The 8114-nt window shown below is 35.1% G+C and overlaps 2 non-coding genes across 2 annotated transcripts; both read left to right on the forward strand.

Moving 5' to 3' along the window:
• The first annotated feature begins 5935 nt into the window (after positions 1 to 5935).
• On the forward strand, positions 5936 to 6008 carry TRNAK-CUU (transfer RNA lysine (anticodon CUU)). Its single transcript has one exon. It is a non-coding gene; the product is annotated as a tRNA-Lys (tRNA).
• Positions 6009 to 6709: 701 nt separating this feature from the next.
• Positions 6710 to 6782, forward strand: TRNAA-AGC (transfer RNA alanine (anticodon AGC)). The gene has a single exon. It is a non-coding gene; the product is annotated as a tRNA-Ala (tRNA).
• Positions 6783 to 8114: the final 1332 nt, after the last annotated feature.

Raw genomic sequence — 8114 nt, forward strand, 5'->3', positions numbered from 1 at the left:
TATTTAAGTTCTCATCACAAACTACGTATGCAATTTTATTAATAACATAATTCAAAGAAAAGTAAAAACTCAAATGACTGTAAAACAGTAAACGCAGTCAAGAAGTCGCCATCGCTATTCTCTAAAAGATTTTCTGCAAAAATATCCCGAACCATTATCCTGAAATTCTGTCTTATTCTTCTTTAACCTCCCCCTAGCTCAACGTCCAATCCAAATCTTTTTCAAAACATCTTGTTGACACCAAGACGTAACATTCATGACGATTAAAATTTCAACCCATCTCGGAAGTTTCACTCCTTCCCCTAGAGTCTACAATTTGATTTCCCAAGCAGGATAAATGCCACTTGCTTTCTCGGGCATCGCAACAAATCAAATCACATAATAAAGTTATGAGCACCGAAGACACTTCTTCTTCCAGACTGCAGACGTTGGATGTCTTTGCTTTTTCCCAGAAGTTGTGAATGATTTAGCACTGGGATGTCCAGCCTGTCGTGCTCCTGAGGGGGTCTCTCTCTCTCTCTCTCTCTCTCTCTCTCTCTCTCTCTCTCTCTCTCTCTCTATATATATATATATATATATATATATATATATATATATATAAAATTTTACAAATACTGTAAATGTACATAAATATATATAAAATTTTATATATATACACACACACACACTCATATATATATACTATATATATATATATATATATATATATATATATATATATATATATATATATGTGTGTGTGTGTGTGTGTGTGTGTGTGTGTGTGTGTGTGTGTGTGTGTGTGTGTGTGTGTATTTCAATTCGTCCTTCTTGAGTCACTATCGGTTTCACTTCAACTTAAAAATAAGCCTTTACTACTGACAGCAAGAGGTCACCAAAACGTCATGTAACCGTCAACAATTCATTCAGAAAAACCTCAAGTTTTCAGACAAATACCTTCTGAAAGATGAATGAAGAACACATGTTATTCGAGAACTTATCGTGACATTCCGTTGTCGTGTTTCAACATATGATGGAAGCAACTTTGGCGTGTCTCTGTATTTTGTATTATTGACATTTTCTACTACGTGTATAAGTCGTTTGTTTGATAAGAAGAAGCTCATTCCATATATATGACATTTAATATTATTGAGAGATTTCAGAGTCAGACTCAAATTTCCTAAGAGTGGAAGCGCATATGGCGTCGCCGCTACAATGGCAATCACCACTAAAATAAATAAATAAAAATAATTATCAAATTATTAGAACCAAATGTTTTTCGCAATTAATTCTGTGGAGGTCGCTACATTGTTACATTATCCTTCAATATTCTAAGATGAGATTTGACGTTAGCTGTATTGAATCTTTTCAACTCTATTACAATCAAAAAATCTTGGAAAGCATGTTCAATACGTCATTAATTAATTTAAAATTTGCCGATAAATTTTCTAAATTATCTTGCAACCTGCTATCACCGTTGTTGGGAAGTAAATCAGGTCTCTCTACTAATGAATTCATTAGGCCTGAAAGAAGAATTAAACAGAATCACGACCAATCCCAACCCCCGATTATATGTTTTGATGTTTGTTCTTTACTTAAAAAAGTGCCTGCTGAACCCGTATTAGAATATTTCAAAAAAGGTTTCACCTGATTGGGTTTACCATTATCACTGTGTCAAATTTTAGAATTCATCAAATTGTGTATTTGTGATTGTACGTTTATTTTTTTATCTGAAATTCTGCAAAAAAAAAAAAAAAAAGTTTGATATGGCAATGGGCTGTCCTTTATTACCATTTCTCTCAAATTTATATATGGAGTTTCTTAAAAAAAACTTTATTCTTAAGATTATTCAAATACCTGTACCTTGATTTCGACATGTAGACGATAATTTGGCTATCAAACCTTAAAGACATAGAAGTAAATAATCTTTTGGAAAAATGGAATGAAGAAGTCTATCAAATTTACGCTATAATTGAAAAAGATTGTTCCTCGTTCTTTTCAGCTATTGTCATCAGACGTGAAGATTTTCAGTGTAAATCTGCTATATGCAGAAAAGTAATAAATATAACAAATAATTCACGTACATTATTTTCCTGGAAATCGTATTACTATAAATATCTCTGTATTCCGTATGATGTTCCAGCGAGCATTACGTATTGTCAGTCCTGAATGCCTGGACATCAAACAACAGCACGTTAAGAGAATAGATAGGGATTTATTTTATCCACTTCATATTTTCGATACTTGCTACAAATGAAGCTGTGAAAATATTTCACAATGAAATGGAAAAGGAAGAAAGAATGACCTGAAAACACCTTTTGTTTGCCTTATTTCATCTGCTTTGAGCCCATCAAATCAATGGTGAATATATTCTATGTAGGTGTAACCTTTTCATAAAATAACACTGTACGAATCTGCTTATAAGAAACTGACCTCGCTAGGGGAGCAACACTGAACGCCCGCGTATGGACTGCGATTCGTCTTACTGGGACAGACAGGTAAAGTATTAAATGTCAGAATAAATCAACAAAATATGCAATTATTACTGGCCACTGGAAAATGTTCTTTTTGTGTACATACGTGAAAAATCTCACAGGGCTGTTTTGTCGGATAGTACTAAAACTACAAATGTAAAATCATTTCGTCCATGAATGACCTTAAATTTGCATTAATACAACTAACGGAAGACACAATATAAAATAACACAAATAACATTATTTTATGCCCAGAACTATACATACTATTGACCCCATTGTGCATAAGATGTTCGAAGGAGATTTAAAAGGGATACTAAAGATTCTCATTAATCCCGGTTAATGTCCTTTGCCTCACCTTGTTTTTCTAAGTACCTGAGTTAATCCTAAACAGCTGTTCCTCGCCTGAAGAGTTAATCCAAACGTACCGGCCCTCGTGTGCATTAAAATGGTTATATTCCCCTCTAAGACACACACACAAGATCTTGCATCCGTCGTTTCATTTACCTCGTGGTCATTTATTCTGTTTATATTTTATATCACGTTGTTGTTCCCATGTTAGAAATTGAAATATATATATATATATATATATATATATATATATATATATATATATATATATATACACACACACACACACACATATATATATATATATATATATATATATATATATATATATATATATATATAATTTTTTATTTCTTATACTACTGCATGAATGTAATCCGAAAGGGAAATATATGAGGAACTCTTTCTCTGTTTTGGGATCCGAGCAACGCACGTTAACAAGAGTAAGGTTGATGTAACACACCAGTTCTCATTTGGAACCCAGGCTTCTAGTGGTAGTGTTAAGTACACAGAAAAGCTGAAAGGTCATGATATCCTTTAAATCACGCACATTTATTTATTTCATCTATCTATCTGTCTGATATCGGCGTATCGATCCCCTCACTTGTCCCACGCAAAGCGAACGCTCTCTGCCATCTAAACTAACCTCCGAAATTTAGGGAAACAGCAGCCCGGGCATTTGGGGAATGTGGATTAGTTTCTGCAACGAAGTGGAGGTTGTTCGCTGCCAAGAATTCCCCGCGTGGGGACGATCTGCAATTGTAGATAATGCACAGCTAGATATGACGCCTACGCTGCGCGTATAGATCAGTAGGTCTTCCAACATTTCCCGGAATGCAAGAGAATCTAAGCAAAATACAACTGAATATTGTGCTTTTTTTTTTGTCATAGGGGCATTTAGCACTATAGAATATTGCCGAGCAAGTTAGTGACCTAAAATTCTAGTTTCTTTCGAGTAAATGGCCTTTCAGGTTAAAATGATAATAGTAGTAAAAATAATTGGGACAGAATCTTGAAGTAAGCATATCAAGGTGCTAATCGCCAATTCTTATCAGATGGCTATTTGTTACTGGTCTCAAAAGAAGGGAAATTCTTTCTTGTCCTCAATCCATTCTTGCTAACGTTATGATCCTGAATGATTAATTGGCAGCCTTGATAACCCCAAAGTCTTCATCTCGGTATGCTCCTGCAACCTTCACCTTACGGAAAGTTAAGGTTGCAGGGGTATAATAACTCAGAGTTCCTTTTTCGATATGTACATTTTAGGTGTCTCAAGCACTGTCATTCGTTCTCTTTGCCGGCGTAACTGTGCCTCTAATAATGCTGAGAAGTTTTCTATTTACGTGAATGCTGATGTGATTTTGACCTTAACTAGCCAAACCTTAAGGTAAAAACTCAGATGCCTTAAGAAGCAAAAGTCCCAGCTGCCACACAAACAAACAAGTAAAAAATGCGCCGAAGTTTCTTCGGCGCAATCGAGTTTTCTGTACATCGTACAATCTAGGTCACCGAAAATAGATCTATGTTTCGGTGGTCTCGGTATAAAGCTGTATGAGCCGCGGCCCATGAAACTTTAACCACAGCCCGGTGGTGGCCTGTCCCATAACGTTGCCAGATGCACGATTACGGCTAACTTTAACCTTAAATGAAATAAAAACTACTGAGGTTAGAGGGCTGCAATTTGGTAAGTTTGATGATTGGAGGGTGGATGATCAATATACTAATTTGCGACCCTCTAGCCTCAGTAGTTTTTAAGATCTGAGGGCGGACAGAAAAAGTGCGGACGAACAGACAAAACGTCATCTCAATAATTTTCCTTACATAAAACAAAAACAAAAACATTCTGAGACAGCTAACCTTAGCCAGTTCATTTATCGCCACTCACGCAACACACTTTTTGGTGAAATTTGTAAGGAAAAATTCACACGTATCTTTTTTCGGAATCGTGCTAATTTTGGTAGACAGAATCACACACTCGAACTAAACCATACCACCGCCCTCCCTCTTTCTCTCAAACCACATATATAACACTAAAGTGCCACCTTAGCCTTACAGTTCAAGTAGACTACCCGAGAAAATTATTTCTTATTATTATTATTTTCCCTGTAAGAATATTTTGTTTCTTCCTGTAAAAGTTTGCTAACCTCCTCCTCCTCCTACTCTTCTTCTTCTTCTTCTTCTTCTTCTTCTTCTTCTTCTTCTTCTTCTTCTTCTTCTTCTTCTTCTTCTTCTTCTTCTTCTTCTTCTTCTCGTCAACAGCAACTTTTCTATTGAAATGGCATGAATAATAAAAGATAATTCAACGACGGCTGTCTTCTTTGATAAGAAATTTAAAAAGGAAATCGATTAAGAAATATCACTTGCATTTCCAATCAAATTTTGGTCGGTGCACATGAGTGTCTCATTTAAAAAAAAAAATATTTTTGCATAGGTGATTTTTCTTAAAGCTCTTAGTTTGCTATTCAAGTACAGAGTTACTGCTTCGGCGTAAAAAAAATCTTGATTTTACTACAAAAAAATTGGCAATTTTCTGTATTCCTTTTTTTGATGAGGGATTTTCTAATTGGCAATGGAGACTGGAGAAAAGATGCTTCGCATTGGAAATTTTTTAATTTCGCTTTATGTTTGTTCGCCGCATTATAATTTCTTCACTTTGTTTCTGTTCGGATTAAATTTCAGATGGTTTTGTTATTTTGGATTAATTTTCAGTGTAATTAGTAGCTGAGAATTTCAGGCTAAGTTCCAGCGACCTAATTTTTTATATTGTTTTATATTTTTCATTAATTAGTCTTTGTTTTAATGAAATTTCTTTCTAGAAAACAAAAGCGATTTAAATAATATATATATATATATATATATATATATATATATATATATATATATATATATATATATATATATATATATATATATATTTTTTTTTTTTTTTTTTTTTTAGAAACCCGACATTATACAGATGTGGTATTAAATAATAGCTATCACCCGAGTATCATGTAAAATTTTACTACGGTAGGTTGGGTTGACTATTTTAGTATATATAAAAAAACACATGATTATGTTACAGGCATCTACGGAATTTGGGGAGCTGACAACGCTGATTAAGCAACATTGGCATATCGCCATATCGTCACGCCCGGCTAGCTCAGTCGGTAGAGCACGAGACTCTTAATCTCGGGGTCGTGGGTTCGAGCCCCACGTTGGGCGAACTGTTTTGGGTAGCAATAAAGGTAATTTTACAGTATTTGAATAAAAAAAAACTTGACCACTTTGCAGTGAAACTCGCCTTTGTGTCTTGCAAATTCGCAACCTAATGTCTCTTGTTTTTTATGGTACTCATTCAGTGATGCTGAATTCGTTTGAACTCGCTTGAAGAAACTGGAAGTATTTACGTTAAATTGTGAAAGAGAACTGTAATTGAGAACAAATAAATATGTACATGCTGTTATGTCCAAGCACTGTTAATATCCTACTTATTTTTCGTGGAAGAATCAAATCTCAAGAGAAATCGCAAAATTACGGTAGAGATGCGCATTGTGTTTTCTTCATTTTATTTAGTAAAAACTTATAATTGTGTCCATAGTTCCTGTAAAGAATACACATCTATTCAGTTAAAAAGTCCTCACCGCACATCTACACACTTTTCTTCACGTATTATCTTGGCATCAGTTCATTTGATCTTAAGGGAAAATCCCTTACTGAAGAAAGTCTTGTAACACGTTTGGCCTTCTTCCTTTATTTACACATGTTTGGTTATCCTTTCTTCTATTTACTCCTATTTAAGGCCATGCTCTAATACTAAAAAAAATCTCTGGTGGCACAGTTCGTCTGTTATTTCTTTCACCTTACTACATAACTTTATTTAACTGTAACTATGTATGATTAAAGTGTTGCATTACTTTTCTTATGGGGATGTAGCTCAAATGGTAGAGCGCTCGCTTAGCATGTGAGAGGTACGGGGATCGATACCCCGCATCTCCAGAGAACTTCTTTTGTAATCAGATAAAGAAGTTTGTCTGCTTATCAAGTAGACATTTATAATGAGATATAATATATAAATGCTTAATCCGCCTCAGAGGGAAGAGGGAGATTTGGTCAAGTAAAGAGAGATATTAAAAGCTAGTTCTGCTTTGTCAATGCATGGCTTTCGAAATTACATTTAGCCGAGATGTTATAATCACCAAGAGTATCAGTCCCACAGCCATGAAGTAGGAAGGCCAATATTACTTCTTTTCTACTTATACAAGTGTTGCTTTCTGCATTTTTAAATGTAACACATTTTACAAATAAAAATCGAACAAGTTACGCCCCTTGCGATACTCCGCATTGATTTCGGGGTGAACGTCGGCGCCAATTGTTGATTTCTCGAGCCTAATTACAGTTTAATGAGGCATCTCATTCAGTTTCCAGTCAGACTCACAATAACCTTAATTATAAATCCTGCGCGGAGCTGTCATTAACACAACATAATGAACAGAATGAGAGTTACATGGACAATACATTGCTCTACTGCTATCAACATTACTATCAATTAGGAGCGAGCAATTTCCAGGTAATATCTTGCATTGTATGGTACGTCGGCAATTAACATGTGAAGCAGACAGCCAAGTACAATAGGTTTTTACCCATCATATAAAACCAAGGCTAACATTATTCCCGCTGAAATGTCCAAGCAAGAGCCTGGTTATTTTATTTCAGGTGTAATTAATTGCCGCAGTTATACGACTGACTCATGGGTCAATTAAAGCAACCCGATATATGGGATACAGAAAGCGGATGCACTGTGTGCCTGCTTTCATCCAAAATAATCTATATGTCACATGTACGGGATGGGCGTGGCCCCGATGGGACGTTGGGGCGGGGGGGGCAGAAGGAATGAAGGAAAGATAGATTGACCTCTCGTACAATTACATACTTCATCCTCCATTAATATAATCGAATCCTTTCTTGGTGGTATTGCGAAAGAGCACATGTATACAAGGCTGACAGTCGAGACGGAGCTAGTTATATATCTCTTATTCTTATTTCTATTTTACTACATTCTGCACTGGCTGTTTGCCTCTTTTTCCCTTTTATTTTCAGTCACGATTAATGCTTCTATGGAAGTCTACTTCTCAAGTTATTGAACATTTCCCTGGTTTCACCTGATTTAATGAACATGTAAATTATCATCACTAATAACATTAATAACAATGATGATTTTCCTTATCGGGTGACTGAGTGGTAAATCCTTGCTTAAAAATGACAAAGTCATCGTGGCCGGAATGAAACATATTTTAAAAATAGTAATACGTCACTCAATGAAAAATATCT

This window comes from Macrobrachium rosenbergii, chromosome 41 (assembly GCF_040412425.1).
Source record: "Macrobrachium rosenbergii isolate ZJJX-2024 chromosome 41, ASM4041242v1, whole genome shotgun sequence".
Classification (NCBI taxonomy): domain Eukaryota; kingdom Metazoa; phylum Arthropoda; class Malacostraca; order Decapoda; family Palaemonidae; genus Macrobrachium; species Macrobrachium rosenbergii.